Below are 18617 nucleotides of genomic sequence, written 5' to 3'. Positions count from 1 at the left end.
ACCCCAATTATGTTTTGATTATTTTACTGATATTTATTCAGAGATATTTTAAAACATTAGAACAAACGTTTCTTTACCATTATTTTTATCATTGAAGATCAAAAATCTGGGTGTGGGACAAGCACAAAACGGCAATATTTGCATATAATGATGCTGAAAAAAGGTGAAAAAGTCATCATAGACTACTAGAACAAATTTCTTAACACACTTTCATTGTAAAGATAACTATAAAAGTGTGAAATTTCCCCTTTTTTTCTGTTTTTCATACAATATGATCAAAGGACATAATAAGTGCCCGTAGTCTAAGAATCACCCATACACGTCTGTTCATATATTTAATTAATTGTTTTGAAAATTCTCCTTTTGCTAGTGGTGATTTTATTCTACATCTGCCAAATACAGCTTACTTTTTCAGGTTTATTTATTTTAAATGTATGAATATTTGCATCTTATTCCATCCTACATCAAACAACACAACAATGTGGGATTTTGGCTCACTTTCACCCAAACAAATATGAATAAATTTAACAATCCTGACAATCCTGCAGCCAGAACAGAAACAGAGATAAGCTCAAGGAGACATGTGCTGGTAAAGTTATAAGAATTTGTTCAGCTCGAGCAAGCTGAGGAATAGAAAGGACATTAATAACTATTTTAACCAATTTTAGGGGAACGATGTTCTATCCTTTCAGCAACCCCACTTTCTTTTGAAGAATATATATCTCTGGTACTTGCCACAGAAGTATGAGTGAATATGCAATTTGGACGATTGGACACTTCAAATTTCTTAAGGTTACAATAACCTCAATTTTCGGAGCACATTTAATTTATCTGACTCAATAATTATGAAAGTAAAAAGTATGTTTAACTATGGCACGGAAAAAAATTGTACTGTTTGAATGACATATCAGGCAATAAGAAACGTAGCCTGTGGTTCTTTGTTAGAAAATAAATTAAGATCAGCACTAATCTAATTTAGGTGTGTTAAAGCGTCATTAATTAAGAATATGAAGTAAGTGCACACTTCCTTCTAGCATCACAGAGACAACTTTGCAAGAGGAGAGTCTATGCAATCCCCCTGGTTCTTACATTTTAAAGCCATTCTTTGAAATATTTTATTTAAATTCAGAAGAAACCAGCAATTCACTGATTATCACCTTGTTTCTACTTCAAACTTCATTCCAGTCATCATCTATCTCAGCGACAGATATCTGAAGCTTTTCTACAACAATCATTTCCACATAAATTCAGCATTTTGGTTTTGCTCCCATTTTGTATGAGATGAACTCAAGATCTAAAACTTTTTCCACATACACAATACACCATTTCCCTCAAATATTGTTTACAACCAGACTAAATCTGTGATGTGAGCACTTCTCCTTTGCTGAGATAATCCATCCCACCTCACAGGTGTGCCATATCAAGATGCGATTAGACACCATGATTAGTGCACAGGTGTGCCTTAGACTGCCCACAATAAAAGGCCACTCTGAAAGGTGCAGTTTTATCACACAGCACAATGCCACAGATGTCGCAGATTTGAGGGAGCGTGCAGTTGGCATGCTGACAGCAGGAATGTCAACCGGAGCTGTTGCTCGTGTATTGAATGTTCATTTCTTTACCATAAGCCGTCTGCAAAGGCGTTTCAGAGAATTTGGCAGTACATCCAACCAGCCTCACAACCGCAGACCACGTGTAACCACACCAGGCCAGGACCTCCACATCCAGCATGTTCACTTCCAAGATCGTCGGACCAGCCACTCGGACAGCTGCTGAAACAATCGGTTTGCATAACCAAAGAATTTCTGCACAAACTGTCAGAAACCGTCTCAGGGAAGCTCATCTGCATGCTCGTCGTCCTCATCGGGTCTCGACCGACTCCAGTTCGTCGTTGTAACTTCGCACAGCCATTGAAGAGGAGTGGACCAACATTCCACAGGCCACAATTGACAACCTGATCAACTCTATGCGAAGGAGATGTGTTGCACTGCATGAGGCAAATGGTGGTCACACCAGATACTGACTGGTATCCCCCCCCCTCCAATAAAACAAAACTGCACCTTTCAGAGTGGCCTTTTATTGTGGACAGTCTAAGGCACACCTGTGCACTAATCATGGTGTCTAATCAGTATCTTGGTATGGCACACCTGTGAGGAGGATGGATTATCTCAGCAAAGGAGAAGTGCTCACTATCACAGATTTAGACTGGTTTGTGAACAGTATTGAGGGAAATGGTTATTGTGTATGTGGAAAATGTTTAGATCTTTGAGTTCATCTCATACAAAATGGGAGCAAAACCAAAAGTGTTGCGTTTATATTTTTGTGAGTATAAAATACGGGGGCCGATCAGAGCGCCTACGTCATAACACAGTGTCAGTCATGATTCGTTTCTGCTTAAAACTGACTTTAGAATGATAGAGCTTTATACTGCCACTTTTTCATATTTAAGCTTCATAGATCCAAAGCATCCAAACCTAGGATAGAATTTGCCAAACATTGTACGTGACAACAAAATACTTTATTATCACAATCAAAATTTTTGTTTAAAAAAATATCACTCAACACAACTTCAACAAACAAACAAAATCTCCTGAGGTAGAGGGCTGACAAACCACAATACAAGGGTGCGCTGCTCCGTGTTGTGTGACACAGCGCAGCGCTGCTCTTACAGACAGAGAGTAGACTTTGATGAATCTGCGTGCGCAGCTGTCAGTGCGTGCGCGAGAAAAAAAGCTTGAGTATCGATCTTTTTACATGAGGATCGTTCATATCATACCAACGTTGGTATCGATATTGATCGAGCCACCCTCCCTAGTATAGAGTCAAGACTCAGACGTTTGCTGTGGTCCCAAATGACACATGCGCAGTGAAGGCCGGGCGGACCACATTTTGGGGGACTGTTCGTCTGCGCCACCGGTATGAAATATGGGGGGATATAACATCAGCATGTCTGTCTGTCCGTCCTTCCATTTTTGCTTGTTAGCGCATTAGCTCAAGAACCAGTTGACCAATTTCATTCATTTAGCATAAGGTGCACTCAGGTGATCCCACACACCAGTCAGTTATTGTTACCTTGGGGTCAGTTCCAAGGACACGCAACATATTCAAGATATGTCATTGTCCACCTGTAGCACATATCTCAATAACTAGTTGACCAGTTTCATTCACATTTAGTGAATGATGAATGAATAGGTTATTTTCGGACACAATGCATACAACAACATTCCAACAATACCAGTGCACCTACATGTCTGGCTTACCATCCAGTCATCCAGTCCCGAATAGGAGTGGGGGGGAAAGTAAACTTATTTATTCCCACTCCCCTTTTTCAGTCACATTAATAACTCTAACTTAAAGGAACACAATTCAGATGTTATCGGCAATATACATTTGCAGTCTAGTGACACATAAAACGCAAAACTCAACTTAGTTCATCAGATACATATCCAGAGAACACCATTTCTTTATACAGATATTAAACCAGTTAATATTTTGACATCGTTTGAGTTCCTCAGTTAGATTATTCCATTTTTTAGGCCACAAATGGAGACACAGAACCCTTTCCTGATCGTCCAAGCAGCAGGTATAGTGGTATAGGTATAGTGCCACTGGGTTTTTAAGATTTAAGTCATAAAAAGATTTTTCTTTGGCACCACTATAATTTTATTCCTTAGCATTTAGTTAAGGAATTTATAATATTATATTGCCAATATGATTATAATTGATGCTGTCTGGCAACAATTTAGAATTTCAACCCATAAGGGGGAGAATTCAAGGGCTGAGATGCTATGACCAACATTTGGTAGATTGGAAGTGATTTACAAGAAATCTATGATGTTTATACACATAGACTTTTGATTTCAGTGTACCCGATTATGCGACTTGGTCAGGATGGGGTTCACTGAGGTAAAAGAAAACTGGAAGTTTGTCAAACATACTAAAACTGAAAATCAATCTCAAGTTTCAACTATTATTATTACTGTCATACTGCACTGACTGGCATCCCATCGATTGACTGGAGATGCCTGTTAAGTCCGTGATGAAGAGTCATCAGGCTTGTTTTCTTATAAAGTTCGCCATTCGCTTGTCTAGCTTCCACGTAAAATTGACCGAGTATTCTGTCAAGCATCCGTCAAAGTTTCAAAGTTGGCGCATGCCCCTTTTTAGTGACGTACTTGTGGAAACAGGTTGGCTGCTGACTGTTTATGGTGTTCCTTGCATCTTTTCATGTAAAATCATTTTAAGTCAGCGTCGCTAACAGATGCAAACCTGTCTTCTGCCATCTTGTCAACAAACTGACAGCCAAAGTAGGCCTTGTATCGCTTATCTGATTGGTCGTATCGATAGAAGGTGTTGCTCGATTAGCTAGCGCTACTCTACACGCAAGGTGTACTCGTTTCGCACGCATGGTCTGCTCGGCTCCACCAGCGGTCAACTCGGCATGTGGTACAGCTCAGAAAGTGGTGAATGGGCCATCAAAGTTGGCAAAATCTCATATCATATATAATGTAAGATGTGTCACAGGTAATCTCAAAACATCACATGCGCACACGTGCTCCTCCTGTAGTTCGTCTGCATGATGTGATGAGGGAACACACAATATTCCCTATGCATTTACCCCCCAGATAAATATTCCTCTTCATTAAATGAGCTGTAATTTTGCACCTGTTACAAAAATAACCTACATTATAATACTTGAATTTCGATAGAAATTTAATTTTCTCTGTTTTGGAAATTTGAAAGGCACTATGGCTTTAATGCAGCCTTTTGATCAACCCCTTGAATTGAAGCTGAAAGTGTTATGTGCTGACGCGGGTCAGAGACCGACCACATACAATGGCCCAGCGCTAAATAACCAGAAGCGGTTCCAAGAAACAATTTATTCCCCCTCATGTGCAATAATCCATGTACACCAAATAGTCAGCTATCTTGGCAAGGTGAAGGACGGCGCGCTCTCCAGCGCCCAATGGATCAAAGCCCGGCACTTCTGGACTCAGATTCACCGCCGAACACACCCCCAGGTTAATACGACAAACTGACTCTGTGAAGGACGGAAAGGTGAGTAAGTCAACAGAGCTACAACAAATATCCTTCAGAGCACACACTATCAGCAACACATTCAGGTCTGAATTTAAGCTTTATGTAAATGAGCAGCTTCTCACAACAGGTGGAGGATCATCAATCCGTACGCCACGGCAGTGAGAAGCAAACTGCACAATTCTCATCAATGTTCAAATATACTGCGTAACAAAATGCCAAATTACTATTAACGATTATTCAGACGATAATCAACACTCTGATGTGTGCTGACAGCATGTGTCCCTCACCCGCCCTCCTTCATACGCACGAGGTGTCAAACCCTGGCGCGGTCCTCAGCGTCTCACAACCGAATGTCACAAGGTCGAGTTCCCGGCAATTCTGCTCAAATCACTCATGGCTTAAATGCAGAACGCCATCTCATTATCTGCTTCAGCTGAAAGTCTTTAAGTCTGCACGTGAGCATCATCCACAGGTGCTGCATGTTGTTAGGCCTGCACGTGAACATCCTCCACAGGTGCAGCCAATAGTTCTGATGAGGGTGAATGACTCTTCCGCCAGCACCTTCTCCACAGAAAAAAACAGTTTGCATACCACCTGGAGAGCAAAGAAAAGAAAACAGCACCCAAATGTCCAGCCAAACCCCCCAACACACAACAGTACCCCCCATCAACGGGAAGCCTCCCGGCAACCAAACAGACCAGGCCCGAGAACAGCACCTCCCTCCGGGGTCCACGACAGGAAGCAGACAGTGTAACACCCCCAAAGTCCACAGCAGACAACAGGACAGGGCACCGCGGCAGGAAGGCCGGCTGGCATCAACAAAAACCCCAAAAGAGTCCCAAGTACAACCTAACATACAAGAATACAAAACCCAACCCCAAACCCTCCCAGGGGACCGTCCCATCCAACCCTGGGAAGAAAAGAAAAACTCCCAAATCCAATAACCCAACATAGCCCCGACAACACAATACAAACACAATTTCACAAAGAAAAATAACAAACAACCCCTCCAGACGACATGCAGAGCTCAACACCCCCCAGAAGACCTTTACCGCCAGTTCCAGGAGTAATAACCAAAGTCGGAATCCCACAGAGGTCCCCAGGTATACATGGAGCAACAGCGCCCCCCAGAGGACCGTACCGTCAACCCCAGGAGGCACCCTCCCCACAACCCAGGAACCCCAGACCAGGCCACACTTGGCTAGTCGGCCCCACAATCAATTCCCCCCCAGAGGACCGTCCCATCAACCCTGGAGGTGGAACCTGGAAGGAAACATAAAAAACACAAAAATCCAACCCCCGGCGGACTCCATTAAACCACCCCGGGGGCAAATAAAACAACCGGAAACCCTGTTACCCTCCCCAGCACCCCGAAAGACCCCAGATTACTCCCAGAGCCTATCGTCAGTACATCTTCAGCGAACGGCACAAAACTACCAAGCCGGGGAAGGAAACAGGAAAAACTAACCCAGTCCTATCCCCTAAGTGCAGCGGAAAACCGGAAAAACGTCCGGTGCCCCTAAACCAACCATACCACCAGCCTGTCGGGAGGGGTGGAACTACCGAAATGGCGAACGGCACAGATCGGCCCACCACTCCGACTGAGGTACGTTCCTGCTGCACTACACCCCGGTAACGCCAATGACGAACGGTCAAAGGCCCACCGGGGCTGGAGTGGAACCGGGTATCAACCAAACCCAAAAAAACGCCCCTGACACCCCCCCCTAGGCGCAGAGGTTTTCTGAGAAACGCTCAGTGTAACCAACCTGCACCACCCCACAACCCAAAAGACAAACGGTCTTAGAGTACCTGAGGTTGGGGTTAGGGAAACAGGGAATAAAAACAACAAAACAAAGAACCAATCCACAAACAAAAATTACCTAAGTTCAATAATGAAGACATACGATTACCTGAGTCCGGCGAGCTCCGAACTGCCAGTCGTTCACCCAACCAGAACAGCCTCTAATTGCCTAAACATTTTATAACCCTACATGAAAACAGACCAAATAACTAAATAACCAGAGGTCTGCCCCCCCCCCCTTTTTTAATATATATTATGCCTGTCCAAAAACACCTGGAGATACGTCATCGTTATCTTCTTGACGCTTATGTGACCGGGCGATATGGCTGTTTCAGCTCGTCCGAGCTGCATGGGCTCATCCGCAAGAGGAGCCAGAGGTCCGTCAGAGGAGTCTCAGTGGGGCGAAGAAGAGGCGGCCCTGATCTCGGAAAGCCCCGAGACGGAAAGACCCGCTCAGATGTCGCCCCTCTCTCGCATCCACGCTCCTTTATCCGATCATCTAGACGAATAACCAAAGATATTAGCTCATCTAAATCTTTTGGTTTGTCACGGACTGCTAGCTCGTCTTTTAATAAATCGTCAAACCACACAACACTCCTCTCAAAGCTGCGGCATTCCAACCAGACTGAGCAGAAAAAATTCAGAAATCACGGAATAATCTGCCGCACTCCGTCTCCCCTGCCTGAGATTCAGCAACCGTTGGGCAACGGTATTTGTTTTCACCGGATGGTCAAAAACCAATCGGAACTCTCGGAAGAAATCCTTAAAGGATCCTAACAATGGAGAGTTATTGCTCCACAATGCAGTGACCCAAGCTAAGGCATCACCTCGAACAATTTGTCACATATGAGACACGGCTACCATCGAAGAGAAGGAAGCCGGTCGCTGAGCAAAAACCAGAGAACATTGCATCAAAAACGGAGCACAGGCTTCAAACGTTTCCCGCATAAGGTTCCGGATGACAAATAATTGGTTCGGAAGCCGACTCTCTGGGTGACGGAGTTATCTGCACCGGTATCGAGCTCCGTAACGAGCTCCGTAACGCGGGCATCTGTTTGTTTAATTTGGTTTGCGAGATGCTGTAATTGCTCCCATATCTTCTCCAAGTGTTCTTGAACTCTTTCCGCAAATGGAACCGCTTCTGCCACTGGTCCATTTAGTACTGGCTGGGAACTACTGTTATGTGCTGACGCGGTCAGAGAACCGAACCAGCATCTGACAATGGCCCAGCGCTAAATAACCAGAAAGCGGTTCCAAGAAACAAATTTTCCGTACGCCACGGCAGTGAGAAGCAAACTGCACAATTCTCATCAATGTTCAAATATACTGCGTAACAAAACGCCAAATTACTATTAACGATTATTCAGACGATAATCACCTCTGATGTGTGCTGACAGCATGTGTCCCTCACCCGTCCTCCTTCACAGGCACGATATGTCAAACCCTGGCGCGGTCCTCAGCGTCTCACAACCGAACGTCACAAGGTCGAGTTCCCGGCAATTCTGCTCAAATCACTCATGGCTTAAATGCAGAACGCCATCTCATTATCTGCTTCAGCTGAAAGTCTTTAAGTCTGCACGCCAGCACCTTCTCCACAGAAAAAACCAGTTTGCATACCACCTGGAGAGCAAAGAAAAGAAAACAGCACCCACATGTCCAGCCAAACCCCCCAACACAACAGAAAGTGTCATAAGTAGTGCACATAACCATAATGGGCAATGAGTTAGATTTAGCAGAAATGGCTCTTCAAACAATCTGAAAGACTGCGAAAAAACTGATCCAACAGTATGACCAGCGCACAAACATGGGTGATGTCAACAACACCCGGAGAAGAATACTAGAATCAACACCAGCAACTGGCATTCTGAGAGAACAGCGATGAGTAAATATGAATGTTGACGTATTATGAATGCTGCCCTGCACATGGATAAATATGACTGGATGTTAGAATTTAACTGAAGCTTTTCCCTGATGAGTGAGCCATTGGCTGAGAAATATGAATGAAACAGCTCAAGCTATTCAACTAATGAAGCCTCAGCCTCAATGTCACGCCTGAAGTAACACTAAAGCTCACTTTGAATGTCTTCTCCTGTATCTGCAGCACTGACTGCACGCCTGTCCATCTTGGAAGATGCTCTGTGCATTTTTTTTTTCACTTTTCCCTCCATTTCTCTTCAGGTGTCCACGGAGGGGGTTGTGTGGTTGTGAAGCGTGATCTGGGGCTATATAAATAAACACAAATTGTGTGTATCAGCAGAAATGGACCAGAGAGTCAGACAACTCAACCAATCATCTTGTTTCAACTTGCACGATTTGGGAAGGCTGCATATGTGAAGCAGCTCCGCGTAGCTACACTTCCCCACAATTAGCGTAGCCGCGCGGGGATATTTACGAGCGCTTATAGAAGCACAGATCTGCTTTTAGTGTGTGTGTGTGTGTGTGTGTGTGTTGTAAGGGCGAGTGTGTTTGACAGGCAACCACCCTTTTCTAAATGAGATTAAATGGGAGGTTTGTCTCTAATCGTGTTGTAATGAGTTTCTGTGTAGCGCATACATTTACTAATTCCACTTGCCAATAGTGCAAACAGCCACGTGCACAACAGCGCCTATGTGTGTACGGTGAGAGGTCAACTCCGTGCAATCTTGCACTCATTTATAACAATAGCTGACCTGTCCTCGTCAAAGTATTGCAATTTCTAAACACATAACATTAGTTCGTGTGCAGAAACATGCACACATGGATGCCCATGTGCACGAGCACCTACAGTCAATCCACATGTGTATTAATGTGTCAGCCTCTTTGGACCTGTGGCTCCAAGAGGCAGTAGCATACTCACGGCTACACCACAAGCTAAACCAGGTGGAGAGTAAGTGATGGGTGACCTGCATTCGGTGATACAGATCATCTTCCTAAATACCTGGACCTCAGTGGACTGCACGACCGCCTATATGGTTCAAAGGGCTGATGCCTTTCTCATGATCAGCAACACACTGTGGCGTGTATCGAGCACAGCCAAAGCTCCACTTGCACCTGGACCCCAACCTGCCAATAGATCCAGGTGAAGCACAGGCAGAAAGAGTGACGCTGATGTTACCAACTCTCTCTCACGTTAATCTAACTCATCCACAAGTCATTTTCATGTTTATCCTATCTCCTGACCGTAGCCACCTGTGAACGTTGACAGATTAGTTCTTCATCGCAACTCCTTGCAATTCACTGGAAGTGGCATGATCACCGATCGCCAGGCGACCACCATTTACTCCTAGTTAGAAGGAGGGTGTCATCATATTTTTACTCTTGTGTGAGCGGCGTACAAAGGACATCAACACATAGATGGACTTCAACGATACTTCTCCTTGGCAACAAGCACAAGATGAACCATTGTATGACTGTGCATGTGGAATTTCATCTAGATGTCATATTGACCATAACTCGTGACCAACCATTGGTTGTCATGGCAATCCAGCCGTTTCAGCTCGCAGCAGTTTATGCCCTATACTTAGAGGCCAACGGTCAGGCCATTTTGGCACTGTGCATCAGCATGTCATGATCTATAATAAATGACAATCACCAATGAGGAATACATAGTCTTTTTGCACCTTTCACCTTTCCACTCGATGCCTGAAAATATCACAGCAGAGGGCAGAGAACACGCTGGTTGCCTGAAGCCACGTGCACCTCAGAGACCGGCTGGCAGACTAACATACAGTGCACCGGACAACATGCACACACTGATATTTAATTTATAATAAAAATTCATATATGTAAAATATAAATAATCACTAATTACATGGAGCAACACAAAGTATAGTCCAGTGAACAATAACGCTTATCAGTGTCCCTTTACTCTGTTCCACTCAATACATTCTGTAATATTTTTGCCTCATAGTTGTCCATTATTATTAAAGATATGATTATTGGGAGCAAACCACATATATGTATAAACAGCACTGGAGTGGATTATGCTGCAGTTGTGGTTTGAGAAGTTTTTTCGAATGATTTCATGGATAACTTTGGTTCATGTTGGACTCTGCAGCAGCACTGTGAATGCAAGTTGACTGTTACTGAAGTGGGAAGTAAAAGAAAGAAAGAAAAACCTTTCATACCTTGAATACAAGCTGTCAAAGTATCATGCTCACAACAGTTTTTAGTGCAGGATTGGACTGGTTTTTCTTGCAGATGTTTCAGAGCACACAACACACACACACACACACACACACACACACACACACACACACACACACACACACACACACACACACACACACACACACACACACACACACACACACACACACACACTGATGTCAGAATTCTGCTGAAGGTACTCAACTCCACTCTGGGAGCAATCTGGAGGTTAAGGACCTTCCTCTTGCATCTTTGTGAGTTTTCCTGATTGGGGAATAGAACCTACCTGATTCTAAAACTACCTTCCACTGTTGTGTGGGGCCGCCAGAAGAGGAGGTACTGCTGGCCCACCACCAGAGGGCGCCCTGCCTGACGTGCGGGCTTCAGGCACGAGAGGGCGCTGCCGCCACGGACACAGCTGGGAGTGACAGCTGTTACTCATTATGTCCTGACAGCTGTCACTCATTCTTCATCATCCCACTCCATAAAACCCAGACGTCATCTCCACCTCATCGCCGAGATATCGTACTTCACTGGAGGTAATATCCTCAGCCGTTTGTGTTGCAATATATCTGTATATTGTGAGTGTTTGCAGGAGTACCAGTTCCTTTTTCTGTGGAAGCTGAGTGAGTGCAGGACGGCACTCTTTTCCCCTGAGGAATCACTGCGGTACTCTTCAGCATATTGAGTGAGAGGTGGAGGTGGCATTCCCACCGTTGTTGTTACGGGGTGTACACACACCCACACTTGACTGTCTTTGTTCTTCGCCGGCAGTACCAGATCCGACAGTCGGGGACGGTGATCACCTGGGAATTCGGGACTTGGCGGCTCCAGTATTCACCAGGTTTGGTGGCGGCGGGAATCGTGTGGTTCCGGCTCTTCTCAGGACAGAAGTCTTCTATCCTCGAGCCTGCCCACACGTCACCTTTGTGGATTGACTGTAATCACATTCTGAGATTGTCTGTGTATTTGTTGTGCACCTTCACAACATTAAATTGTTACTTTTTGGCTCATCTATTGACCGTTCATTTGCGCCCCCTGTTGTGGGTCCGTGTCACTACACTTTCACAACAATTCACGATGATTTAAGAAATGGTGACACTTGTACAACCCCTGGCAAAAATTATGGAATCACCGGCCTCGGAGGATGTTCATTCAGTTGTTTCATTTTGTAGAAAAAAAGCAGATCACAGACATGACACAAAACTAAAGTCATTTCAAATGGCAACTTTCTGGCTTTAAGAAACACTATAAGAAATCAAGAAAAAAAGATTGTGGCAGTCAGTAACGGTTACTTTTTTAGACCAAGCAGAGGAAAAAAAATATGGAATCACTCAATTCTGAGGAATAAATTATGGAATCACCCTGTAAATTTTCATCCCCAAAACTAACACCTACATCAAATCAGATCTGCTCATTAGTCTGCATCTAAAAAGGAGTGATCACACCTTGGAGAGCTGTTGCACCAAGTGGACTGACATGAATCATGGCTCCAACACGAGAGATGTCAATTGAAACAAAGGAGAGGATTATCAAACTCTTAAAAGAGGGTAAATCATCACGCAATGTTGCAAAAGATGTTGGTTGTTCTAAACAACCAACATCTTGTTGTGTCTAAACTCTGGACCAAATACAACAACATGGGAAGGTTGTTAAAGGCAAACATACTGGTAGACCAAGGAAGACATCAAAGCGTCAAGACAGAAAACTTAAAGCAATATGTCTCAAAAATCGAAAAATGCACAACAAAACAAATGAGGAACGAATGGGAGGAAACTGGAGTCAACGTCTGTCACCGAACTGTAAGAAACCGCCTAAAGGAAATGGGATTTACATACAGAAAAGCTAAACGAAAGCCATCATTAACACCTAAACAGAAAAAAACAAGGTTACAGTGGGCTAAGGAAAAGCAATTGTGGACTGTGGATGACTGGATGAAAGTCATATTCAGTGATGAATCTCGAATCTGCATTGGGCAAGGTGATGATGCTGGAACTTTTATTTGGTGCCGTTCCAATGGGATTTATAAAGATGACTGCCTGAAGAGAACATGTAAATTTCCACAGTCATTGATGATATGGGGCTGCATGTCAGGTAATGGCACTGGGGAGATGGCTGTCATTACATCATCAATAAATGCACAAGTTTACGTTGATATTTTGGACAATTGAAAGGATGTTTGGGGATGATGAAATCATTTTTCAAGATGATAATGCATCTTGCCATAGAGCAAAAACTGTGAAAACATTCCTTGCAAAAAGACACATAGGGTCCAATGTCCATGGCATAGGGTCAATATCAACGAGCAGATGTGATTGATGCAGGTGTTAGTTTTGGGGATGAAAATTTACATGGTGATTCCATAATTTTTTCCTCAGAATTGAGTGATTCCATATTTTTTTCCTCTGCTTGGTCTAACAAAGTAACAGTTACTGACTGCCACAATCTTTTTTCTGATTTCTTAGTGTTTCTTAAAGCCAGAAAGTTGCCATTTGAAATGACTTTAGTTTTGTGTCATGTCTGTGATCTGCTTTTTTTCCTACAAAATTAAAAACTGAATGAACATCCTCCGAGGCCGGTGATTCCCATAATTTTTGCCAGGGGTTGTATAATTAAAGGCTCTTGACTCAATACAAGAGTATCAAACTTAGTACCAGTATTGTGCAAATCAAGAGAAACAGCATTGGAACAGATTTGGGTGATGCTGGGCTTCTTCTAAGCTGCCCAAATATGCTATAATTTAAGCAAACATTTGCATGTCTGTTGGCAGTTAGTGGTTAGCACTGGTTGCCTCACAGCGAGAAGGTCGTGGGTTCAGTTCCCGTGGCCTTTCTGTGTGGAGTTTGCCTGTCTCCCCCGTGTTTGTGTGGGTTTCTCCGGGGTGCTCCGGTTTCCTCCCACATCCAAAGACATGCAGGTTAGGTGGATTGGAATCTTTAAAAAAATTGTCCTTAGGTGTGTGTGTAGGTGTGTCTGTTTGTTTGTCTATTTGTGGCCCTTGCGACAGACTGGGGTCCTGTCCCTGGGTGTACCCTGCCTCGCGCCCTATGCCTGCTGGGATAGGCTCCAGCCCCCCATGACCCTTGATTGGACTAAGCGGTTCACTTTCAAGCAGTTCACTTTTGGCCTCCTACATGGCCAAATTCCATCAAATTTTCTATTGTATGTGGGTAAAAGTTAACCTTAGAATTTCTTCAAAAGCTTTATTTTGGCAGTAGTGAAGGTCATTGAGAAGGAAATAGTCCATGCAACCGCACACTTCTTATGATGCTTTTGCCTGTTTAAGAAGTTCTTATTACCCCGTCAAGTAACAATAATTAGCCAACTTAGCTTGTGTTTGCTTGCCAACACAACCATGACCTTATGAATCCACTTGGGCCTGAAACATTACAAAAAAAAGTGCTTTTTGCTGTTACTGTTCATTAAAACACACACATATGGTCTTCAGAAGAACAACGTGGTGAAAGACTATAAAATACAGGCGCGCACGGGTATACGCACATCTACGAGGGCTGTCAATAAAGTATAGGTCTTTTTATTTTTTTCAAAAACTATATGGATTTCTTCATATGTTTTTTACGTCAGACATGCTTGAACCCTCGTGCGCATGCGTGAGTTTTTCCACGCCTGTCGGTGACGTCATTCGCCTGTGAGCACTCCTTGTGGGAGGAGTCGTCCAGCCCCTCGTCGGAATTCCTTTGTCTGAGAAGTTGCTGAGAGAACTGGCGCTTTGTTTTGATCAAAATTTTTTCTAAACCTGTGAGACACATCGAAGTGGACACGGTCGAAAATTAAGCTGGTTTCCAGTGAAAATTTTAACGGCTGATGAGAGATTTTTGAGGTGATTCTTTTCGCTTTAAGGACTTCCCACGGTGCGAGACATCGCGCAGCGCTCTCAGGCGGCGTCGTCAGCCTGTTCAAGCTGAAAACCTCCACATTTCAGGTTCTATTGATCCAGGACGTCGTGAGAGAACAGAGAAGTTTCAGAAGAAGTCGGTTTCACAGCATTTTATCCGGATATTCCACTGCAGCCGCCGCGCCGCTCCGCCACAGGAAAAACACCTCTGTTGGAAGCCTTAAGACAAGTGGAACTGTCCCAGCTGTTAAACAATTTCTCATATACTCACTCCACTGAAAGCCATCAAAAGCCGCCTGGATTTTACAAATGGTTATCAACACGGAGGTGTTTTTCATGTGCCGCCGCACCCGCGTCGGCTGCGTCCCGACGCGCGGACCCGTCCGCACGTCTTTCATTAAAAAAAATCTCCTTTACAGTGGAATATCCGGATTAAATGCTGAAACGGACTTCTTCTGAAACTTCTTGTTCTCTCACGACGTCCTGGATCAATAGAGCCTGAAATGTGGAGGTTTTCAGCTTGAACAGGCTGACGACGGCGGCTGAGAGCTCTGAGCGACGTCTCGCACCATGGGAAGTCCTTAAAGCGACAGAATCACCTCAAAATCTCTCATCAGCCGTTAAAATTTTCACTGAAAACCAGCTTAATTTTTCGAACCATGTCCACTTCGATGTGTCTCACAGGTTTAGAAAAAAATTTGATCAAACAAAGCGCCAGTCTCTCAGCTACTTCTCAGACAAAGGAATTCCGACGAGGAGCTGGACGACTCCTCCCACAAGGAGTGCTCACAGGCGAATGACATCACCGACAGGCGTGGAAAAACTCACGCATGCGCACGAGGGTTCAAGCATGTCTGACGTAAAAACATATGAATGAAATCCATATAGTTTTTGAAAAATATAAAAAGGACCGTTACTTTATTGACAGCCCTCGTATTTTTATGGTGGTCCAGTTTGGCCAAAGTAAACTGGAAGCAGAAGATGCGACTGGAGAGGAGGGTTACTATGACGACAGGGGTGTGGGGTTGGTGGTGGGGGGTCCCAGGTGACACAGTGAGATCGTTGAGATGCTAATTGTCCATTTTCAATCCTCCATAAGTTTAACAGCCACTCTGCCACCACATGTTATTCTAACTCAGTCACAGAGTGTAGGCACCTCTGGGATCTACAGTTTTTCTATCCCCCCATTCCCCATTTATTATGGCACCCCCCCGTCATCTCCCCCTTTCCCCTGCCGTCACTGGAAGACAGCGTCTGAGTAAATATCACGGACGATCCGCAGCATATGTGTGCATCTCTCAGGAGACCCATGGCACACCTGATCTCTCTCTCCCTCATCCATCTCTCACCGCTCCTCCATCTTCACCCCCCCCCTCCGGATTTGGCTCATTGTGGTTGCCCTCCCCCTCTACCTTCTTTACACCCCGTCTCCCCACTTCTCATTTCCTCCTGTCCAGGTTCATCTCTCTCTCAATTCCAACTCCATCACCCCCCTTCATTCCCTGCTGTTTATCTCCTCCGTCGCTCCCTCCTGACGCAGTACATTTAAACCACTTTGTTCCCCTTTAAGATAAAGATAATTAAATCAGCAGCTAAATGAGAGCATGTGTGCTGCTGGCGTCACCATGGTAGCGATAGCATCAACATCACATCATCAGTCCCAAGCCGCTGTTGCACACGCGTATAATTACATACAATTCATACATTCACACCTCACGTTGCATCTGACACGACTCACACGCGTGCACATGAAGGGTACACGGACGCAACTAAACTCTGCTGTCTCATAGCATTCCTGACTGTTGAGCTCACCCGCTTTCCCTTCCAGACCTCTCCATCTTTCCATTTTCTAATCTTATGCCCCCCTCCCTCTCTCTTCCCCCCACCCCATTCCTCCGATCAGCAGGTTGCTAGGCAACTGCGCACCATTGATCTGGAGGTGCATGATGACAAGCTCACATAACAGTCATGAGAAACACACACATGAACACACACAGCCGTTGCAGGAGATGTGTAGTGGCACCTTGAGAACGATGGCGTCCTCGCTAATCTGATAACGACAAGGAGCAGGAGGAGAAGAGGAGGAGGGACCGGATGAGGAGGTGGAGGAGGGGGAGAGAAGGGTTCCGAGTGTCATTAAACTACTCATGTCCCATTCTCCCATTTATTCCTTTAGCTTCCACACGTAACTCTTGCAATCCCTGGAAAACAGTTACCATACGCGGCGGCCTGGCTAAATTTCCAATCTGACCCTCGCACAGTTGCGGCCACCTCATCGTCTCTGGCTAGAAGCTGGTTGGGCTCCAATTGAGCTTCAACTTCTGCACTTATTACATGTGCTGTGACTGTCACAATAAAATGAACCCAAAGCATTGAGAAGCAAAGTTACAGGTCAAAAGTGCAGAAAAGGCTACGGAGCAAATATATGAACTGTGATGCATTGACCAACCATACACATAATATGCCAGGATTTGTGTGGATTGTTTTGTCTAGTACACACTATGTCCCTTATATAGCATCAATGCCACGTGGAATTTAAAGGGGTCATATTATATATCATATTATATCCATAAGCAATTGTAAATCACTGGGTGTCTAAAAACTATTTTTAATGTTTTGAAGGCAAAATGCTGCACAAACACTGAAATGATGCATCATAAAAACATATCTATATTCAGGTTTTACACAATACCCCATAATGACAATGTGAAAAAGGTTTTTTTTTTTTTTTTTTACATTTTTGCAAATTTATTAAAAATAAAAAAACTAAGAAATCTAGACCTCTGAGACAGGATTGTCTTGAGGTACAAATGTGAGGAAGGGTACAGAAACATTTCTGCTGCTTTGAAGGTAAATGGACTGCATTTATATAGCACTTTTCCATCTGCATCTTCCTGATGCTGGGCACCCGTCTAAACTAAGTGATGGTCAGGGAGGTGACCAAGAACACAATGGTCACTCTGTCAGAGCGCCAGCATTCCTTTATGGAGAGGAGACCCTTCCAGAAGGACAACCATCACTACAGTGATCCAACAATCAGGCCAGACGGAAGACACTCCTTGGTAAAAGACACATGGCAGTCCACCTTGAGTTTGTCATTTGTCAAACATTGAACTCTTTGGTGTGAATACCAGGTGTCATGTTTGGAGGAAACCAGACACCATCCCTACAGTGAAGCACGGTGGTGGCAGCATCGTGCTGTGGGGATGTTTTTCTGCAGCAGGAACTGTGAGACTTGTCAGGATTGAGGGAAAGATGTACAGAGACATCCTGGATGAAAACCTACTCCAAAGCGTTTCTGACCTCAGACTGGGGTGACGGTTCATCTTTCAGCAGGACAATGACCCTAAACACACAGCCAAGATATCAAAGGAGTGGCTTCAGGACAACTTCACACACACACACACACACACACACACACACACACACACACACACACACACACACACACACACACACACACACACACACACACACACACACACACACACACACACACACACACACACACACACACACCTGATGTAGCTTGAGTGGTGAACGAACAAAACTGCCCAAAGATAGGTGCACCGACCTTGTGGCATCATATTCAAGAAGACTTGAGGCTGTAATTACTGCCAAAGGTGCATCAAGAAAGTACTGAACAAAGGGTGTAATTACTTAGGTACATGTGATTTCTTAGATTTTTGTTTCTAACAAATATGCAAATAAAAAATAAGCTTTTTTCATGTTCTCATTATGGGGTGTTGTGAGTAGACTTTTGAAGGAAAATAAAGAATTTCATCCATTTTG

Source organism: Thalassophryne amazonica, chromosome 18, assembly GCF_902500255.1.
Source record: "Thalassophryne amazonica chromosome 18, fThaAma1.1, whole genome shotgun sequence".
In the NCBI taxonomy this organism is placed as follows: domain Eukaryota; kingdom Metazoa; phylum Chordata; class Actinopteri; order Batrachoidiformes; family Batrachoididae; genus Thalassophryne; species Thalassophryne amazonica.
Note: the sequence above shows the minus strand (reverse complement) of the source record.